The sequence below is a fragment of the Zingiber officinale genome, chromosome 9A (assembly GCF_018446385.1).
Source record: "Zingiber officinale cultivar Zhangliang chromosome 9A, Zo_v1.1, whole genome shotgun sequence".
Taxonomy (NCBI): Eukaryota; Viridiplantae; Streptophyta; class Magnoliopsida; order Zingiberales; family Zingiberaceae; genus Zingiber; species Zingiber officinale.
The window spans coordinates 23,741,598-23,764,643 of NC_056002.1; positions in this window are offsets into that span (position 1 = coordinate 23,741,598).

Sequence of the window (23,046 nt, forward strand, 5' to 3'; positions counted from 1 at the left end):
AAATGATTTTTAAAGAATTTTTAAAATGATTTTTAAAAGATTTTTCAAATGATTTTTAAAAAAATTTTAAAATGATTTTTTAAAGATATTTCAAATAATTTTTAAAAGATTTTTCAAATAATTTTTAAAAGATTTTTCAAATGAAGGTTGATTGGGTTTAGTTGATTTTAATTAAATTTGATTAAATTTTTGAACAATTTGAACTTATTTGAACCTAGATCCATCTCACCCAATTCTAAATTATCAATCAAGTAATTTTAAGTAATTTTGTGAGATGGTTATCTTTAATTTAGGTTATTTCTAAGGATTAATTTATATTTGAGTTAAACTTAGGTTTTCCAATTAGTCAATTAAATATGTCTTTCCATGATTGATTCCCAGGTCAGGGCGAGGCTCTAGGCCTTCTTGGGTATGAGATCATCCACCCCTTCCTAGACAGAATCGCTCAAAGAAATATATATTTAATTTTCTTTTTGAAACTCCTAGATTTAACTAGCAAGTGTAAATTACACCTAGATCCTTAAGCTATCCTAGTCTAAGCATGTATATTGCAAGGGAAATAAATAAACAAGCATCAATCAATTTTATCTATTTATTGAGATAGTTTTTCTATTAGATCCCCCTGGATCATAGCCTCGATATGGTCTATCAAGGAAATGGATCTGATCCTTGGGGACCCAATAGTGACCAGGTCCAACTTGATTAACCAAGTTTGACTTGGGGACCCATGCTTGAATTATGTTTCTATTATTTCTATTTACTAGAGATTGATATGATTTATACTTACTTTTGGTTCTGAATCCAAGTCCGGATTTGTTGTAAACGGCTCACTATTTTCCAAGAATCAGATCCAGATTCTTGGAACCCAAAGTGAACCGTTCCAACGTGTCTTTGAGTTCTTTAATTTGAGTTTTCAAATTGGAATTTTCTTCCTCAAGTTGTTTGACTTGAGTTGAGTTTCCAATTTGAACTGGCTCATTTAAAGAACTCAAGTCAGTCGCCTCCTTAAGGGATGTTACCTCTTTTTGGAATGACTTGACCCGAACGTTAGATTTAGTCAACTTTTTCAATAAATAAGGAACTATATTTTTTAAATCGTCTAATTGAGTTTCGGCGAGTAAGGCACTTACAGTGGGGTTTGGATCTTCGGATCCGTTGCTTTGCTCAGACTCGGTTTCTGATTCGTTCTCGGCTTTAGTCTCGGACTCGGTCTCAGTTTCGACGATGTTTGTTTGCACTGGTAATGCGAGGAAGCTCTTCGGTTCTTCTTCATCAGTCTCGGATTCGTCTGACGACTCGGACCAGGTTGCCTTCAATGCCTTCTTTTTGCGTTGCTTTTTGTTTGGACAATCCGGCTTGTAGTGCCCCTTCTGGTTACAACCGTAGCAGGTGACTCCAGATCTGTCCTTTGTGTTTGTTTGAGTTACCTTCTTCGACTTTCATATCTTCCGTACGAGCTTTATCAATTCGGAAATAACTTCGTCTTCGTCCTCTGCGTCCGATTCATCTTTGGACTCGGGTTTGGATTTGCGCCTTGATGTCGGTTCGCACATTCTGCTAGTACCTGAAACCAAAGCTATACCCTTTTCGACCGAGCGTGCATTAATCTGCTTATGCAACTCGAATTCAGAAAACATTTGGTCTAATTTAATAGAAGAAAGATCCTTGGAAACCTTGTAAACATCTACCATGGATGTCCACAAGGTATTCCTTGGAAAGGCATACCTTATGACGTCCCTGTTCTCCACCTTTTGGTCGATCGCATGAAGCCCATTGAGTAGGTCCTGGACGCGTGCATGGAGCTGGCTGGCCATCTCACCTTCCTGCATTTTAATATTGTATAATTTGTTGAAAATTAAGTCGCGCTTACTTACTTTAGCATCGGAGGTGCCCTCGTGCAGCTCGATTAGTTTGTTCCACAACTCTTTTGCACTTGAGAATGGTCCAACTTTGTTGAGTTCTTCTTTTGAAAGGCCGCATTGTAGCATGCAGGTTGCTTTGGCATCAGCTTCCACCTTCTTCTTTATGCTAGCATCCCAATTGGTGCATGAGACGAGTTCTCCGGTGCCGTCGCGTGGAAGCTCGAGACCGGTCTGGATAATGATCCACATCTCGACTTGCGTCTTGAGGTGGTATTCCATCCGGTTCTTCCAATAGGCAAAGTCCTCGTCGGAGAAGAGTGGCGGGCGGACTGTGCTAAAGCCTTCTTGGAGGGCCATTTGAAAAGCCTGCACACACAAAAAAGAGAAAAACAACTGGTCCCAGGACTTGATCCTGGATTAGTAGTGCGAGAGAGGGATAAAGATAACAAGTAACTAATTTTGGAAAAAAATAATAATAAAATAATAATAAAATATAAAAAAAATATAAAAATATTATTTCAAATTTTTGAAATCGCGATATTTTCCTAATATGGACCAATGGTGAAAAGATGGCAATGAATTTTTCAAAATTAATTTTGGAGGGAAAAAACGAAAGGCGTACCAAAAGCGCTAGAGGGGGGGGGTGAATAGCGACAAAAAAAAAAATGCTCGAACGGTAGTTGTACCAATTCAGAGCAACCCTGCTCTGATACCAATTGTTGGATCAAGAAGCGCTAGAGGGGGGTGAATAGCGCTCGTGGCTTTCACTCGTTTCGGATTCGTAAAACTCGTTCAGAATAAAGCAACGGAAAGATTAAAAGAAATAAGCACAAACACAGAAGACACCAAGGGTTTACTTGGTTCGGAGCCTTGAACGACTCCTACTCCAAGGTCCGCGATCGTTGATCGCTTTCGTTGGGCAACAACTATAATATCGTAAAGTGTACAATTTAGTATTACAGTAAATGCAATAAAAGAAACTATACCGACAACTCAAAAATAGAAATCTCGAAGTTCCGGGTTGTCGGGGACTCGGCGTAGCTCAGCCAGATTGTCTCGTTGGCAATATACAGCTCAAAGATGTCTTGGAAGGTGATGCTCTAGCTGCTGCCTCGAGATAGCCTTTTATAGGCTGTTGGAGGCGCCTTGAAGCCACTCTGAGGCGCCTCAGACTATGCGAGTCAGCCGCGTGGATGAGCGAAGAAATGGTCACATCTTATCCTGCTTGAGGCACCTCCATGGCCAGTCTGAGGTGCCTCCATGCAGTCCGAGGTGCCTCAAGCTCCTTTGAGGTGCCTCCAAGCAATGATGTGCGCAAACTTCACTTCTTTGCACTCGAGGCGCCTCCAAGATCCATGGAGGGGCCTCGAACACTATTCATCCGAGACTTAACTTTGTTCTTTTGTACCTGCAATACATATTAGACCCAAAACACAAGCATATCCTGCAAAACAAAAGTTAGCACATATAATATCATAAATATAAAGTTTGACAGTCATCGGACTGTCCGGTTCTGACTTTGGATTTCCTACCGGAAACCCTAGGTCAAATCGACGCCTACTATTCCCTCTACGGGGAACGCATCCTCACCTACTCCACTCAGGAGATTTACCTTTTGCCAGTTCGGTCCTCCAGACCGACTGGACTTTTGCTCAGCGTCCTAAGCTTCCGGTCTTCATGCTGGATGTCCGGTCCTCGACCCATCCAGACTTCTACACGGTTCGCGACACTAGGATTTTAACCTAGGGTTACCGCCCCCTAAGATTTTTGCCCGAAGCTCCGAACCGCCAAGACTTCTCGCATAGGGTTACCACCCCCTATGACCTAGGGTTACCACCCCCTAGGGTTTTCCACTTGCCTAACTACAGCTAGGACTTTCCTGAAACACTCAATCATACACATTTGATAACAATTAAACATAACTTTGAATCCCTTTGCCATTATCAAAACTAAGGTTCAATCGTCGGATGCTTCCCGCACCAACATATCATACTCATTACGTGTAACCACTGTATCGACGACTCGAGTGACTTCCAAGCGACCGAAAAGATGAAGTTATCGGCAACCCTAGCTAGTTGGGTCACGATGAAATTTGAAAGTCAATCGAGAAGTTAAAGTTAATGTTATTTACCAGATAGAAGTGGTAACCACGTCAGCACCTACACAGGTGACTAGGAGGCTCCTAGTTGACCAGGAGAGTACTATATAAGGAGTTTTGAGGCATATTTTCAAGGCATCTCATCTACAAATAATTCACTCTTGTTCTCATGCTCTGGGTGCTCTTTCACCTTCTGTGTTATGACACTCTGCGACTTGCACTTTATTTCTTTCGGCAACACCTAGAGTAATATTTCCCTTTGTTTTAGTGTTATCTTAGTATATTTTATTATGCTTAACTTTTTAGATTCTTTTTTTGTAAGGTTTCTCCACTTAGGAGAACTTAGAAATTAGAAATAAGAATTAATTTTTTAAACTGATGCGTGTCTAGAATTCTAGCTTGGTTGATCAATTTGCATGCTTAAACTATTAGATATTATTTTTTTTACTTTAGTCTTACTTGATTTAATCAATCTAAGTTAATTTGTTATTCCTATCATGGTAACTCTGATTTATTCAGTTACTATCTACTCATTTATTTTAAAAAATTTTTATTCAACCTCCTCTAGCGTTGATTTTGATCCTACAATTTAGTATCAGAGAGGATTGAGCTAATAGAAACTAGGAAAGATTGGATAGTTACATGTCTAGGCTAGGTTTTCCTAACTAGTGCTTCTAGTCAAGTGGAACTAGCAGAAGTTATCTCATTTCACTCTAAATAAGTTAGACTAAGACATTGTATTAAAGTTGATTTAGCTCTGATTCTTAAAAATGTTTTATCTAGGAAGTGGTTATTACTCCAATATTTAAGAACACTATGTGTCTCGCTACGAACTGGAAGCTAATTTTTGAAATTCTTGCTAAATTCTCCCAAAATATAACCTAAATGTAACCTAGGACGAACTTTGCACTCAAAATCAAGGATAAACAATTAATTGATTAATAATCCGAGTCTAGGCCACACCCCAATCCAAATCCTAATCCTCATTACAATCATACCCAAACCAAACTCATATTTTATCCTAAGTTTTAATACAATTTGAACAAATTTACTCTTAATATATATCTTTGTAGGAAGGTTTCAACACAACCCTCCTGCTGCTTTTTAATGGCAACAATTTTGCATATTGGAAAAATATAATGGAAGTAATCTAATGAATGATATAGAAAAGTATCTTATCATCAAAATGAGTTTTCAACTACCTAGAACTCTAGATGGCACTCTAGTTCTGTTTGAAAACTGGGTAAGCGATGATAAGAAAAAGTCTAAAGTTAATGGTAGAGCCACAACTACATTGCAGTGCAAGCTAACACAAGAACAACTGACCAAAGTCGGTCAGTTCAATGACGCTAACAAACTCTAGGAGAAACTAATTAAATTCCATTGAAGGTTCAGCTGACTCAAGGACTACTAAAAAGGATCTATTACTAGGCTAGATTCAAAATATTCAAATGAAAGAGAGTAAAATAGTAAGTTAGCTATATAACCGCTTTAAAGAGATACTAAATGGTATCCATGGAATTGGAGAACAAGTAGACAATCGCGACTTGATTAGGTATGCACTTAAGGTTTTCCAAGGACTACAGTGTGGCAAAGTCGGTCAGTTCAATGACGCTAACAAACTTTAGGAGAAACTAATTAAATTACATTGAAGGTTCAGCTGACTCAAGGACTACTAAAAAGGATCTATTACTAGGCTAGATTAAAAATATTCAAATGAAAGAGGGTAAAATAGTAAGTTAGCTATATAACCGCTTTAAAGAGATACTAAATGGTATCCATGGAATTGGAGAACAAGTAGACAATCGCGACTTGATTAGGTATGCACTTAAGGTTTTCCAAGGACTACAGTGTGGGCATCTATGGTTGATGCGTACAAGTGTCTAAGGACTTATCTATTATTAAGCTAAATGAATTCTTTTGTGATTTTGAACTTCATAAATAAACAAATATTGATTAAAAAGAGAAGAGTATAACTTTGATTACAAGTAAATCTAAACCAAGAGTTAAACCTAAAAAAGAGACCGAATCAGAATTTGAACCTAAATCAACATCTAATGAAGATGATCTTTCTTCAGAAGTCGCACACTTAGTTAAAAGGAGATTCAATGGAAGAAATTCACTCAAAATTTCATGAAAAAGGAGATCTTTAACAAGGATCTAGTGAACATTTGATGCTTCAAATGCAAGAAGAAGGGACACTTCAGAACCAACTGTTCCCTTATTAGAGGAGAAAGAAAAAGAACTTGAAAAGAAAAAGAAGAAGAAGTCATTGAAAGCAACTTGGGATGAGTCATCGTCATAATTTGAATCAGACTTAGATCATGTCAACCTGTTAGTACTAACGACAATCCAAGAAAATTAAAGTTCAGAATCAAAGTCAGAGTACAACTCAGCATCAGATTCAAGTTAGGTCAACGACTCAGATGAGTCAGCTGACAAGGTAACAGATCTAATTACTAAAAAATTATATGGTACTATTGACTATTTGATTAAGACTCTAGCTAAATACAAGTTTAAAGTTAAGACTTTGCTTAATGAGGTCAGAGACCTTAAGGAAATGACTAACTTATGTAGGATCGAAACGAATGAGAGAGGGGAGGGGTGAATCTCGTTTTTAAAACTTTTCTTTTTTGATTTTAAAAAACTTGTCAAAAACCAAATTGCATAGCAGAAGAAAAACATTTAGTTGAAAAAGTGGAAAGAAAAAGACTTATTTGGTTTATAGCCCCACGATTACTACTCCAAGGAACATGATCCCTTGGACTATTTTGATTGAGTAGTCTACTAAATTCTCTCCCGAAGAACCTTCGGGCAAAGAGATCGAATATAGAAATTAAGGAAGTGTAATGCCTTACATTTTCTTATGCAGTAACAATAATAAACAACTTAATTTTTTTTCCAACACTTGTAGCTTGATGAAGATTTGGTTCTTGCCATAGAAGCTTGCTTGAGCGTAGATTCAACATATTAAGGTCGTAGCATAGCAATTGGAAAAAGACAGCGTAACAAAATTGAGCTAGAGATTGTAGAAGAATTGGTCATGTGAGTTGTGGTCGAACCCTCCTTATATAGTGCATTGGGGGCACCTCCATGAACGCTAATATGATTCGAGATCTGCGACCTTTATCCACTTGGGGGGCACCTCCATTCGGTCGAGACACTTCCAGTCAACTCCGAGGTGCCTCTAATTAACTCAGGGCGCCTTCAATTGTTGAAACTTTATCCTCAAAGTTTATCTCCTCTGGGACTCCTCTATCCATCTAGGGTGCCCCTTCACTCAGGGCGCCTCCAATCAGCTGAGATGCCTCGAGCACTATTCATTCGAACTTCATTTTTTGCTCTAGGCTCATGCAAAACATATTAGTCTAAAATAATTAAAAAAAATCCTATAAAACAAAGTTAGCACACATAATAAGATTATTTATGAATTAGATGTTGTCTAACATAACCAGAATCTAATTTTGGTCTCAACTTAAATTTTTAAAATGGATTTAAGTTGGACCAACACTTATAGTCCCACTGGACTCATTCCTCACTAGATCTCTTTTCTGTAGTTGCTTACCTAATTTACCATTTGTAGAATCACTTAACTCGATGTTTAACCCACCAGGTCTTCTAGCCAGATGCCCCAATTAGACTTCCTGCCAGATATTAGGTTCTCTCTGATCTATTTGGGCTTCCTATCAGTTATCAGGTCCTCCTGACCTAACTGAACTTCAACCTAGTATTTAGTACTCTAGACCTGTGATGGGGTCGCATTTGTCACTTGCATAAATCAAATTAACAATTTATACTTAACCAAAACCCCGCAACCTATACTAAAGTAATATAGCAAAGGGCCCGGGTCATCTCTCTCACAGAACTAATGGCAGGACGTTTGTTTTCAGACAAAAGCAAACCAAGGGGGTTTTTATTTGGGGTTATTCTCTAAACCCAATGCAATAAATGAAATCCTAACTAACCCTCAATAATGAACCCATAATGCAGTGTCACTCAATACTACAAATAACATCATCAACAGAAATAAGATGTGAGAAGAATTAACAACAATCCTATCTAACTATTAATAACAAACATGCATCGCATTGTCATCCTACAACACAAGTTTAATCATCAATAGCCATAATATGAAAACATAACAAAGAATGCAACATGCATAAATGAATCTAAACAAAGTGCAATAATAAACAATTAAATATGCATATGAACATAACTATTAACTACAAAATCAAACATGAACAACAAATAAATCCTAATTATTAACCAATCCAATTCTCCGACCAAATCTGAGAAGTAAAGCCACCAAGGAAGAAAATCGTTGTCACCCGGAAATCCCCTGAATCTGGTGGACGATGCCAACGCTGGTCGGAGATGTAATAAACGATGGTGGAAGCACAACTTCCTCGAAGCAAACCACTCTGAAGGAAATCTTCTATGCAAAGGAATTTTGATCAATCTCATCAACCTTGGCTCTTTCTTCTTCACCGCATCCGGCAAAGCTAGGTTGTGCGGCTTTGAGCTTGGAAGAACTCTAGTTGGAACTCCTCTGGTGAAGGTGAGGTGGTTGTTGGAATCTCTGAGCTCTTATCTTCTTCACTGTGTCCAATAGGGAACTCAGAGTTACGAGGCTGGTGTAGGTACGTGAATGAGTACCAGAGAAGACTTGAGGTTCACTGTTCGCCGAGAAACCGCCGCTGCTTTCTTCACCACGTCCAGCAGGGGGCTCGACTGGGATGTGCAAAGGATGAGAAGAAGAGCCTTGCCGAAGATACCACTCTGGCGCTGCTTGATGGTCGCTGTCGTTGCAAATCCACCGGAAGTTACCGTCGCTGGACTCATCGTCTTCGATCAGGAGAATAGGAAAGGGGGCGTCAGGCATGCAAGAGGAGAAAATGCGAACAAATCAAAAGCCCTAGCCGTCGTTGTTCATGTAAATACATTGGGATTAGTTTTGATGTGGTCAACTAAGTTAAGATAGGTTATATGTATTTGATCTTTGTGTCTAAGAGTGCAGGAGCTTAGGAACACTAGAAATCGAGTGGAAGACGTAGCTAACGAGAAGGATGGCACTGGAAGGGAATCGATGGGCTCGGTGCATCTGAGGGATGAGGTGTTGCCGAAGAGTATACCGGCTAATTAGAAGGACGTGCGCGATATTCGATGGAGGAGAAGTCGAGGAGGAAGCCTGCTCAAGGAGAAGGTTAGAGTTAGGTTCGAGTAAGCTCAACTCTAGAAGGCCGGAGGATCCCCCAAGTGACTGTAGACGAAGCCAATGACCGGAGAAGGCACTGGACAGTCAGTACGAAGTTGATCGATTCGGATGCCAGACCACTAGGGTGCCCAAAGGGTGCCTCGTCACTGTGAATCAACTTTGGGTCCACGTTAACACCGGTATAGACGCCCAAACATAGTCCAGGCGCCTGGACATGAAAAAATTTATCTTTCAACCGTTGCATGGAGATAAAATTTACCACCCTAGGGGCGGCCAGAGAGGGTCCAAGCTCGAATCGTGCCATGTCAGCAAAGGATAAAATTCACCAGAGCACTATAAATAGAGCTTTGGTTCAGTCAATTTAGTACAACACGAGTTAACGAACTCTGAGCTTTCATTTTTAATTCTGTAGTTTCTTTTCTGTACTTCAACTTCTGTAAGAAACTTCTCCACCTAGATCAAAGGAGATTCTTAGCGAGCTTCCACTGTCTTAGATTAGCAACCTTCCTAGTTGCAAACCGAATAAAACATTCTTGTTTCTTCTTTAATTTATGTTCATTTTATTTGTTAACTTAACTTGTGTTTTTCTTTGCTAAACTCGAAAGCAAAAGAAAGTCTAATTTGATTACAGGGTTATTCACCCCCCCCCCCCCCCCCAACCTCTAGCCGGCCTAACGCGGACCAAAAGTTCACTATGCATCCGCTTGAATAAAAGGAAGGATTTCCTCCTTTGATCTGAGTCATCGGTGCTTGTGAGGGAGATGGATGAAGATCTGGTCGTCAGATCATGAGATGAGCAGTTTAGATCATTTAAAATTAAATTAAGACTGATTTGATCAAACGGTCCATGTAGCTCCAGATCTGGATGGAGGGCTGGATAACTAGATCTGAGTGAAGGCATAAGATCTCTCTATATCTGGATCAACGGTTCATACTGATTCAGCTTGAGTTTTTTCTATTTGACCTCCAAATCAAGTTAGATTCGATCTGACTCAACCATGATCCATGGCTCTTTGGATTTCCTACAAAATCACAGTAAAAATATGAGATTTAACTACACAATTGTAGGGAATTTATAATTAAGTCTCAAATGAATTCATACTCATAAACATGATATAAACACCAATTCATGCATGCGAGATGGTCAAAATGTCAAGTATAAGAGCCATAATAATAGATAACATTGCTAGTTATCAAATCCCCCACACTTATTCTTACGCCTCCCGTGCAAGTAAACAAAACTAAGAAAACAACTAAGGTTGTACTTCCTAACAATTCTTATTCATGTTTTAGAAGATAGTACAATAAAATTACCTAGGATTATCAAGTCTCAACAACTCTAGCATTTATGGACTTCATTCTTACCTTGGTTAACAAACATAATGGCTTCAATCCATCTTGAATAACCTAAGAATAATAACAAAACTAATTCTCACAAGGTAAGTTTGGTGGCTCTCAACCTAATCTCAAACTCATGCAATGGTGGAGATCACTCAAGCTACCCATGGCTCATTCACTTCCATAAGCTTGCTTCTCTTCTACTCTTTACCACTATCATAGATATTAGAATACACAATTATAAAGGTTTATTAAAATTGCAAGGGAAGAAAGAATCGAATCAAATGAGAGTATGTGTGTTGGAAAAAAATGAGGGAGACAAAATTTAAAGTAATGGTGGAAGATATGGAAACAATTGAATACTACATTGATGACTTTTGGCCACAGTCCTTTGCTTATTTTCCTTAGTATACTGATCAGTGTTCACACATTTCCATTTCCCACTTCCAATTTCTGAAATAGCTCAAAGATTTGACTGAAATCATATGCTGTAATTTCCAGTTTCCAAGATTCAGCCTCTAAGAAATTTCAAGCAATTCAATAGAGCTTGGTGAAGTAAGTTCTCAAGTTCAGATTCTTAGAAATCTGGGCAAAGACATCAACTTAAAATACATTTATAAAATTAATTGTTCCGGATTTGCAACAGACAATTTTAGAATTTAGTTCATTTCTGTAATTTCAGCTTCAAACATTCTTCTCCTATTGCTTCCTTTGATCAATAACCCATGAACGTATATTCCCTTCTAGCTTCCAAACATCTTCTCAAATTGGCACACTTGAATCAAAATTCTTTATTCTGATTTCTGAAACTATACTTTTAATAGAAATCCTGATGCATATCATTTAAATCCAATTCACAATTCAACTTATCACTTCAGCCTAGATTAGTTTGCTAATTTCCAGAAATTTCAGAATTGAGGCTAATTCTGCATTTGGTTTTAGATTGTATATTTCAGAATTCTGAATTGCAAGTTATTTCAGCGTGAAACATTAAGAATTTGGCCTAGGTGAGGGTTTTATTTAGCACTCAAATGTTAATCAGAGACATCATAAGGATTTGGCACACAAATTGTCACAGCTTCCAGCAGATCAGTGATGCTTCCAAATCTGTTCTTCAATTTCAATTTGACCCAACTCGGCATTTTCCCAAAATTTAGAGAGTAAAGCCCTTATATTTTTCTCATGCTTGTAGAATTTCTGGAGTTAAATGACTACTGCTCACTTGCTTTAATCTTTATAGAACATCTTATTTAACACTCAATCAAATAAAGCTTGCCTTCAATTCCTTTCAGATTAGGAAAACAGTTTAAGAATTGATACAAATTCTGTACAGTGAGCAGTTTCCAGCTCTATCAGCTTTTACTATGTGTTTATGTTTTGTACAGATTTCAGCCTTAACACTTGGACTTCCAGTATCTTTTCTTCATTTGCAATTAGTCATTATTCCTTGGTTAGCTGGAAAATGGTCTCATTTTGTGTGATTTAGCAAACAAACAGCTTTAATTTCTATCAGCATCTTTTCAGCAACCATGCATTGCTTACTCACTGTTTCTAGTACCGACTGCCATTGTTTTCATCACTTCTTTTCAAAGCTTATAATACAATCCAAAATGCTTCTTGAGTAAAATGGTATTCACCAATTGAAGTCCCAATCCTAATTTTCTTGATCAGATTTCCACAGCTACAGCTCCCTATTCCACAGTTTCAAAGTTTCAGAATTTCAAAAATCTGTCCATTCAATTTGTGCAAGACATGAAAAGAAAAGAACATCAATTGTTACTGAAAATACAAGAACTTCACTTGAGTTTCTCAATGATTTTAGTGCTGCTCTGAATAGTTTGGTACACACTTGATACAAAAATTTCAAAACCTCTACACTACCTTTTTAACTTCAAATGGTTCAAATGTTTATCAAGTAAACTTTCATTAGAATTCCAAAGTTTTCCCAACTAAACATGTCTCCTAGTGTTTTGAGTGTTGTTGCATTCTGAAATTTCTGTACGGCAGCTTGCATCTGCAGTGTTTAGTTTGTGCAACTCAGATTCAAGTTAGAATTAGAGATTTTCTTTTTCTATTTCACAGCTCTTCATCCTTCTCTGAATTTACTGATATGGAACTTAATGCTTAACTCTAGCTACTGTAATTCCAGTTCCTAAACATGCCCATCAATTTTTAGATCGCCACAGAATCACTTAACAGCCCATTCTGAACAAATCTGTTGTACACAGATGCAGCAACCACTCAATTCAAAGTATCATAATTCCCTTCAAGATATTAGAATTGCATTCAGGACAAATCAATTAGGTTTTGAGCTCAAAGATTTGCAATTACAAAGGGATTCTTAGCTTCAAAATCAAATTTTGATTGTATCTCAATTGGTTCCACAAGAAAAACAGAATTGATTAAGCTCAGGAAAATCAGAATTCCGAATTTCTGCATAGTTTCAATTTTCAAAATTCAAAACAGTTCCAGCTTACTTAATAAAGGATTAAGCTCAGGGACAAAAATCAAATCTGAATTAACTTGTACCACTCAAATCCCCAAAGTTAGGATTCACTCTCAACTCAATCATATAACATTTAAACACTACTACTCCTCTTCTTCTTCTTTTTCTTCTTCTTCTTCTTCTTCTTCTTCTTCTAACATTTCACAACTAGATCATGAAAAACTTTTCTCAACAAGGACTCTCAAAACATAAATTCAGCACTCAAATAATCCTTTTCAAAGCTTCCACAAAAATACTCCTCAATTTAGTTCCTATTTGAAACACTCATTGTAATTATTATTCACCAAAAGTTTGAAAATGAATTTCCAACCAGTAGACGCATCCAATTACTCCAAAACACTAGAGACTTCCCTACACTTTAACTTTTGTCCATCCCGACCAAAAGAATCATCATATAACATTAAAAATAACCATATCCAAAATAATGATAAATGAGAAAAGATAAATGATAGGATGATTGAAAAAAGAAATTAACAAGAACATGTGTGGAAAAATAGAAAAATGGAATAACCTTCATAAGAATGATTCAAATTATGTAATATGGTTTTGAAAGAATCAAGTAAGTTCTAGAGTGGCAATAACCACAAGTGCATCACACAATTAGGTTTAATCCTCACTAGGTATGCAAAAATTATCATATAAATTTTTTAACATATAATCCATCACTATGTAGCAACCTCGCAATCCAAGAATCCACTTATGGCAATAAGTCTCAAAACTCAATAATCAAATTTAACTAACTTCCAAAATCTCTAAAAATGATATAGAAAAATTGCAAGGGAGATAATTATTTCTGAAAACCATAAAGATTATTTGAGAAACTAACAAGATTATTCAAGTAAACAAAGTAAAGAAATGGAAGAGTAAAGGTGAGATGGAACAAACTCCCTTTCAAGTTGGGTAAATGAGATCTGTACTGTCCAATCTGTCCACAGCTAACTAATTGACTCATGAAATTTCTATAGACGATGACCATTCACTTTAAAAGTTTTACTTGTAGACACCTCTAGTATCTCTATAACACCATAGGGAAAAATGTTAATAACACAAGAAGGACCCTTCCATCTAGATCTCAACTTACCCTTTATCAATTTGAGACGAGACTTATATAAAAGTACTTTCTCACCAATTTGGAACTCTTTTAACACAATATGCTTGTCATGGAAACACTTAGTCTTTTTCTTGTATATGTGTGAGTTCCCATAAGCCTCCAGTTTAATTCCTCAAGTTCCTAAAGTTGCAATTTCCTTTCTATTCCAGCTGTGCTAGTGTCAAAGTTGCAAATTTTGACTGCCCAATAAGCTCTATGTTTAATCTCCACTAGTAAATGACAAGTCTTTCCATAGACAATCCTGTATGGAGACATTCCTATAGGAGTCTTATAGGTAGTGCGATAAGCCCATAATGCATCCTTGAGCCTCTTACTCCAATCTTTCCTATTAGGTCCCACTGTCTTTTCAAGAATTAACTTGATGTCTCTATTCAACACTTCAGCTTGCCCATTTGTCTAAGGGTGGTAAGGAATAGAAATTTTGTGCAAAACTCCATACTTGCTTAACTATTCTTTCATGTGTCTGTTCCAAAAATGGGACCCTTGATCACTGATGATCACCCTAGGTAACCCAAACATGTAAAATATGTAAGGCCTGACAATAGAATCATCAGTCCTGATGGGAATGACCTCCACCCATTTGGAAATATAATTAACTGCCAATAAAATGCATATAAATCCAAAAGAGACAGGGCATGGACCCATAAAATTAATACCCCATATATAAAAAATCTCACAAAATAATATAGATTGTTGAGGCATTTCATTTCTACATCTTATGTTTCCAGTTCATCAACTTTTGCGAATCACAAGTACACCGTTACGTCGTTAGTATTAAAAATATCGATCCCACAGGGACTGTTGGTTAAGTACTAGTTGATTTGGCATAGCGAATTCCCTATATAAATGAAGGTTGATTGAAAAAGAGAAAATAAGAGAAAAATTAAGGAAAACGAGAGAGAGAAGGAATAAAAGATGATCTTGGAAGGGGATGAATGATAAATGCTAGGATTTCGATTTCGTTATGATACTAGTTAATATCCCTATGCATTGTTCATCTAACTAACTTCATGCTTATACTCGTATAGGGATTCTAACAAAGCCTAGCATAACCCCTACATAGGTTGCACTGGAGAGTCTACCCAAGTTCTAATGCTATTAAATAAAGAGATAACCTAAGAAGTCCGGTTAAGAGGGAATTCCTATCACTAGAACCCCCAGGCATATGTTCCTACATTACACAGTCACTTCCTAATGGTAGCACTGGAGTATCCATTTCAATTAGAATGTCCTAACAAGAATTAATCCCTATGTTAAGATCTTTTGACTCTAGAAAGTGGATAAGTATCGATGCCCTCTGTCACTAAGGGCATAATATGTCCGGTTGAATGGGTATCCTCTGTCACTAAGAATCCCCCAATTTTCCAGTCAAGTAGCAACCTTAATATAGAGACAAATCTCTTACATCTACATGAATTGACCTCACACATATTTTGTCAAACACATACAAGGCATATCACACATAGAACATGATATAAACACTTCATAGCACAAGACAATGTCCAAATACATAGTTCATACATCACAACATATCACAACTACTTCCTACATCCTAGATCTAGAGAATTTACTCTATTACAAGGGATTACAATCCAAAGACGAAGAAAGAAGCAAACTATAACTCAATATATGGAGATAGATAAAAGAGATGCTTATCTTTGAAGCGTAGTGTCCTTGGAAGCGCTCCCTTGCTCCGGAGATGGATGGATCTTGAAGGAATGGAGGTGGATGAAGTCCTAGGGTTTTCCCCTAAGGGGAGAACCCTTTCCCAAGGAGAGGGACGAAGTTCCAAACCCAAGATCACTCAAAGAATGGGGTTCTTGACCCTTTTATACCTTCTCTAAACTGTCCAAGAAAACCAGGATTATAGAGGTTCAGTAAACCGAGTTTTTATCAATTAAACCCAGTTTTTTTGTAATTCACCCTGAATCAAAGTTGTAGCCCTTGAAATTATCTATAATATGATACTTTGATCGAGCCCTGGATTCAACCGAACCAAATGTTATAGTGGTTTAAAGTTTGGTCTGCAGTTTGGACGGAGGTCCCGATGAAGCAGCAGTTGGGAGGCACGATCGTGCCTTTTAGCACGGCTAGACTCTACTTTCTTTTTATTGAACCTGAAGAAAAGTTGTAGATCTTGAAATTAGCTATGTTTCAGTATAAAGAATAGCCCGTAACTCTAACCGAGTGTAACGTTATGACCATTTTACGAGTAGTCTACAATCTACCAGAATTTAGCATGACTCTATTTTTGCGTGACACGACCTCAGCTTCTCCGCCACACAGCCGTGTGGAATCTACACGACCGTGGTGTTCCTCTTCTCTGGATAAAAGATATGGCCCTGTGAAATCACATGGCCAGAGTTTTCCTCGGCTCTAGAAAAATGGCACGACCACGCCTTACTTCGCCTCTGGATATTTGGCACGGTCGTGCCTTGCTTCTCCTATGGAAATTTGGCACGACCGTGACATTTGGCATGGCCGGAGCCTACTTTACTTCAAGATGGCCACACGGTCGTGTGCTTTCACACAACCTAAGCTTGATTTCTTCCAGAGTTACTCCCATGTACATTTTTGCTTCAAATAGCATCATGTCAATAAGAAAACACACAAAGAGCAGATCTCCAACAAAAAAGTGGAAATATGATATTATAATAAAATAGAGTGCAATAAACATAAATTATGCTCATTAAATACAAGTAAATGTGCCTCAAAATATGCATAAAAGTGTATATAGTTTACACATATCACATCCCCAGACTTAAACCTTTGTTTATCCTCAAGCAAAAACTGTATCTAAACTTATGTGATTAAATAGTGTATCATAATCTCTAGCAAGTCGATCTAATCCTATCAAATGATTTCATTGGTGAGCGAGATACAAAGGTTGTTTGCGTACGACCTAAGTAATAATTCTCCGTGCTCAGTGCAATAGTGGCCCAAATTTGTCAAGTATCAATCCCTAAGCCTAGTCAAGTCATCATAAAACTATGTTCTTTATGTTTCTGGCAATAGACACTTACCTACCACACGCATGGTTCATATCTCTGAAACTACATAAGGTCTCAAAGGACTACTCGAAATCAAGAGAAACATAACATTTATTTTCCTAGTAACCTAACTCAGTCTCAAAGGGGTAAATTGTTAGTTTTCACTCACAACAACTATTTTTTTCTCCCTTATTCATTTGGTTTTTCTTTTTCTTTTTTAGTACTTTAAAAGTATAGCACTAACATAAATGCAAATATATAAATGCAAATGTAAGGATTTTGATTTTTTTCAAATGAGTTTCCATTATTCGAGATTATTTAGTAATCAAAATGTAATTAAGAGGTCACCTTAGAAACACAAGTACTAGTCTAGTTCAATGAATCATGACTTTTTTCAAAATTATCTACTCAAACTTCTACAATAAAAACATTGCTTGCTTCATGCTATCATAGTTAGAAAAAGATAGATCATTAAACATACTAGCATGATAAGTAACCAATAAATCACATGAAATGTAGAACAAATGTGCTAGTATTTTGCATTAAAGAATAAGCATTCATAATGTGATATATGATGCAACTTGAAAAATTTTATTATACTAAAAGAAATATGTAAAAACTAAACTATAATCCAACACATCCCCCTAAACTTAAACTTTTCATTGTCCCAATGAAAACTTGAAATGAAATATAGAGGAGATTTTTAAAGTTAGAGAAGTTACCAAGTGATGAACTCCAAATGGTTGAGGCATTCATGTGCTAAAGATACTTCCCTATATGTGATTTGCACTCTTGCACAACTTAGAATCCTACAAAAAGAAATATACAAGAAAAATAAGTAGAGGGATTAAGATTATTATGAAGAAAGAAAAGAAACTAGAAAAAACTAAAAACATAAATGAAGATAAGATTGAACTTGGGTTGCCTCCCAAGAAGCACTTGTTTAAGGTTATTAGCTCAACCCCTTATTAGGCTCATCGAAATAGCGATCTTGCCGGAGTGAAATACCTCCAGACTTTCCAGCTAGTGGCCCATATTATTATGAAGAGAGCTATCATCATAAGAGCAATGTAGTGTATTGCCACTCTCTTCATCTTCGTCTCCTTAAATGTCCTTTCTGGCGGTCGGAGATGGTTCAGTGTGAGCTTCCAAATTCTGACCTCATGAAAATCTACACACCCAAAGGAAAAACATACCTCCCATATACATGTTAAATAAGTAAAAACTAGAATTATATCATGTTTAGTTAAGTAGGTATAAGAAAAGGAATTACATCCAACAAAATCAATCATAGGTATATCTATGAAGTTTTCTAAAAGATCATAATAATTACTAACCTCATATTGCTGAAAGGTACCTGAAAGTTCTAAACCGGTGGATATGACTTCTTCTAGATCTTGTAGTGGCTCTGGCTCAAGTGGTGGTGCTTTTGAAAGTGGTGATGCTTGGGGCTTTGCTTCCATTGCACAAGTCTCTACACATTTATCATCAACCAATTCCATTCTTACAACTTTCATTATGTCAATTGGTTGTGTGATCAAAGAAGATGATTCTTGGGGCATTTCCTCCATAGTACATGTCCCTACACTTTTATCCACAACATCAATAGCTTTAGAAGCAGTGAAGAGTGCACTAATATCAATATCATAAATAAAAGGATCAACAACATTATTAGAAATTTATTGTAATATCCGTAGAACTAGGATCTCTCGTTGCATCATTAGCTCTTCAAAATCTTGTGTTGTGGTCTCCATCTGACTGGAAATAGGGGTATTTGGGTCTTGGAATCCTCCCAGTCAGTCGACTCATCTAGTTGTGAATGATGTGGTTCATCTAATGATGAATCATCTTGAAACTCTAACGAACTCTGATTGCTCAACATTTTGTATACAGTTGTAATCCAAATTTGGATGATTAATCCAAAATTAATTGTAATGTTGAGGCAAGATCTGTAGCTGGGATAGTAGCTGCTCACTCTGCACTGGATTTAGCTGGGGTTGAAGGTTCTGAATTTGATGATCTCCCTAGTCATAACTATAAGTATCAGGAACTTGCTCATATGTATCTTGATGTTGATGTTAAACCAAATACTGAAGTTCCTGAGTATTAGCAGCTTTTTGGAAGAAGTGACAAATAACAGATGGATGAGACATACTACCACACACCATACAAAGAAACTCAAATTGATCATCTTCTGAATTATAATTTTCATTAATGGGAGATCTTGCTCTTGCACTTATGGGTGTGAAAAATTCTTTCGAAGCCATGCTTGACATGTTAGTGCTTATGATATCTAAAAAAATTACAAGGAAAATAAAAAAAATACATAATTAAAGACTAGAAGGATAATGCAAAATGAAAAATAAGAAAGAAAATACAGAAATAAAAACAAACAAATAAATGAAAAATATATTAACAAGTCTAGAGTAACTCATATGTTAATCAACTAATGTTGATGAAAACAATCCTCGGTAACGGCGCCAAAAATTTATTACGAACCGCAAGTGTACGATTACGTCGTTAGTAATAAAAATATTGATCCCACATGGACTGTTGATTAAACACCAGTTGATTTCATACCGTGAATTCCCTAGATAAACGAAAGGTTGGTTGGAAAAGAGAGAGTAAGAGGAATATTAAGGAGAAGGATAGAGAGAAGGAATAAGATATTATCTTAGAAGGGAATGAATGATAGATGCTAGGATTTCAGTTTTATTATGATACTAGTTAATGTCCCTATGCATTGTTCATCTACCTAACTTCATGCTTACACTCGTGTAGGGATTCTAACTAAAGTCTAGCATAACCCTTGCATAGGCACCGAAGAGTCTACCCAAGTTCTAACGACATTAAGTAGAGAGGTAACTTAGGAAGTCCGGTTAAGAGGGAATCTCTATCACTAGGACCCCCCCGGTCATACATTCCTAGATTACACAATCACTTTTTAATGGTAATACTAGAGTATCCACTTCAATTAGAATGCCCTAACAGGAATTAGTCCTTATGTTAAGATCTTTTGACTCTAGAAAGTGGGTAAGTATCGATGTCCTTTGTCACTAAGGGCATAATATATTCGGTTGAATGAGTATCCTCTGTCACTAAGGATCTCCTAGTTTTTCAGTCTAGTAGCAATTTTAATATAGAGACAAATCCCTCACATTTACATGAATTGACTGTTGGAGATCGGTGGCTAGCTAGAAGGAGGGTTGAATAACTTGTTACCCCAATTTGCTTTCCTACGATGTTAGCACAGCGGCATACAAACAATAACAAATAGAAAGCTAATCTAAAGATAAGAAACAAGAAAGCAAACCACTAACACGTTTCCCTTAACGTGGTTCGGAGAATAGGGCTCCTACTCCACGGTTGTCCATAAGGTGGACGATCCCTCAATCCTTAGGTGGATTAACCCCTGGCAAACTCTAGCTATCTCAAGTCTCCTTGTGGGTGGAGAAACCTTACCATAAATTCAACCAAAACCTCTTGGACATAAAGAAAAACCTTGAGCACTTAGTGACTGCTAATTAGGGTTAATCACCACTAATTTCATCAACTTGGCTAGCCATCCCAAGCTTCATCTTATAGAGCTTGGGAAGAAACATCCTTACTATTTACCGTTACCAGTCGACTGGTGCCAACCCAATAGTACTCCAATAGCTCTTTACCAGTCGACTAGTTGTTGCCGTTCGGGCACAAAAACTCTTTGTGCTCTACCCAGTTGACTAATCCCAATACCAATCGACTGGTAAAACCCTAAACCTAGGGTTTTCCTTCCCGAGTACATTTTTCTTACACTCAGACCATCACGACTAACTTGACTCTTCTTTATAGCCTTGGCCTCTTGTCTTCAAACCTACTTCCTTTGGCTCTGTCCCTTGAATGCATCCAAGCCCGTGGCTCATCCCAATGTCATCCTTCACGTATGCCTCGAAGTCGCTTCCCTCGACCCTTATCCTTGCTGCCTTGTCCACGGTCGCTCGGATGCTCTATCCTTCACCGGATCTGAAGCCATCAAGCTAGTCATATGTGTATCCTGCAAACCTGCACACACACATATACACATATCAAATACAAGGATAAACCTAACTTAAACTCTTTTCTCAAACATCAAAACACATGGTCACACAGACCTTCAAGATTGCATCCAACATTGACCTCACACAGATTTCGTCAAACACATACAAGGCACACCACACAATTCACAGCACAAGAAAATGTCCAGATACATAGTTCATACATCACAACTACTTCCTACATCCTAGATTTGGAGAATCTACTGCATTACAAGGGATTACAATCTAAAGACAGAGAAAGAAGCAAACTACAACTCAATACATGGAGAAAGAGAGAAGAGATGCTTATCTTTGAAGCGTAGCATCCTTGGAAGCACTCCCTTGCTCCGGAGATGGACGGATCTTGAAGGAATGGAGGTGGATGAAACCCTAGGGTTTCCTCCTAAGGGGAAAACCCTTTACCAAGGAGAGAGTCGAAGTCACAAACCCAAGATCACTTAAAAAATGGGGTTCTTCACCCTTTTATACCTCCTTCAAACTATCCAGGAAAACCAGGATTACAGGGGTCCGGTAAATTGAGTTTTTCACCCATTAAATCCAATTTTCTCCTAATTCACCTTGAACTAAAGTTGTAGCCCTTGAAGCTATATACAATACGATATTTGGATCGAGACCTAGATCCAATCGAGTCGAAAGTTATAGTGGTTCAAAGTTTGATCTACAGTCTGGGCGGAGGTCCCGATGAAGCCGGGTTGGGAGGCATAACTGTGCCTTTTAGTAAGGTTAGACTCTGCTTTCTCTCTATTGAACCTGAAGAAAAGTTGTAAATCTTGAAGTTAGTTATGTTTCGGTATAAATAATAGCTTGTAACTCCAATAAAGCGTAAAATTATGGTCGTTTTATGATTGGTCTACAATCTACTCAAAATTCAGCATGGCTCTATTTTTGCGTGACATGGCCTTGGCTTCTCTGCCACATGGCCATGTGGAATCAACACGGCCGTGGTCTTCCTCTTCTCTGGATAAAAGACACGACCATGTGAAATCACACGACCAGAGTCTTCCTTGGCTCTGGAAGAACGACACAGTCGTGCCATTTGGCACGACCACGCCTTCCTTCGCCTCTGGAAATTTGGCACGACCACGCCTTGCTTCTCCTATGGAAATTTGGCACGACCGTGTCATTTGGCATGGCCGGATCCTGCTTTACTTCGGGATGGCCACACGGTCGTGTGCTTTCACACGGCCTGAGCTTGATTTCTTTCGGAGTTTCTCCCATGTACATTTTTGTTCTATTTTTGCTCTAAATAGTGTCATGTCAATAAGAAATAAGAAAACATACAAAGAGCATATCTCCAACAAAGAAGTAGAAATATGATATTACAATGAAATAGAGTGCAATAAACATAGATTATGTTCATAAAATATAAGTAGATGTACGTTAAAACATACATAAAAGTGTATATAATTTATGCACATTACAACACTTATCACATGATTCATAGAACATGTATGCATCATGAGATAGGATGGGCTAATATAATCTAGACTCTAATACCTTCCTAGTAGTCCTTTGGGGGTCAAAATGGCCACCATAAGCTAGTGAATGACAAAAGGTAAGTACAGACTGAAACTCATAATCAGAAATGTATCACCTAATAATCTGCTCACTACAAAATTTCCACAAATATGGTTCATCCCACACATAATATTTTGTATCACTTCTTAATTCATCCTTTTGAGCTTTTGTGAATTTTGTGGGGAAAACATGTGCTACTAAAAAATTAACCAGGTCTGTATACCATGGTAACTCACCATGCAGCTGTAAAAGCTGCTCATCTAGAAAAGCATCATCAATGGCTGTGTAGTCAAAGTCTCTCTCAATCCTGCTCAGATGATCTGTCACTAAGTTAT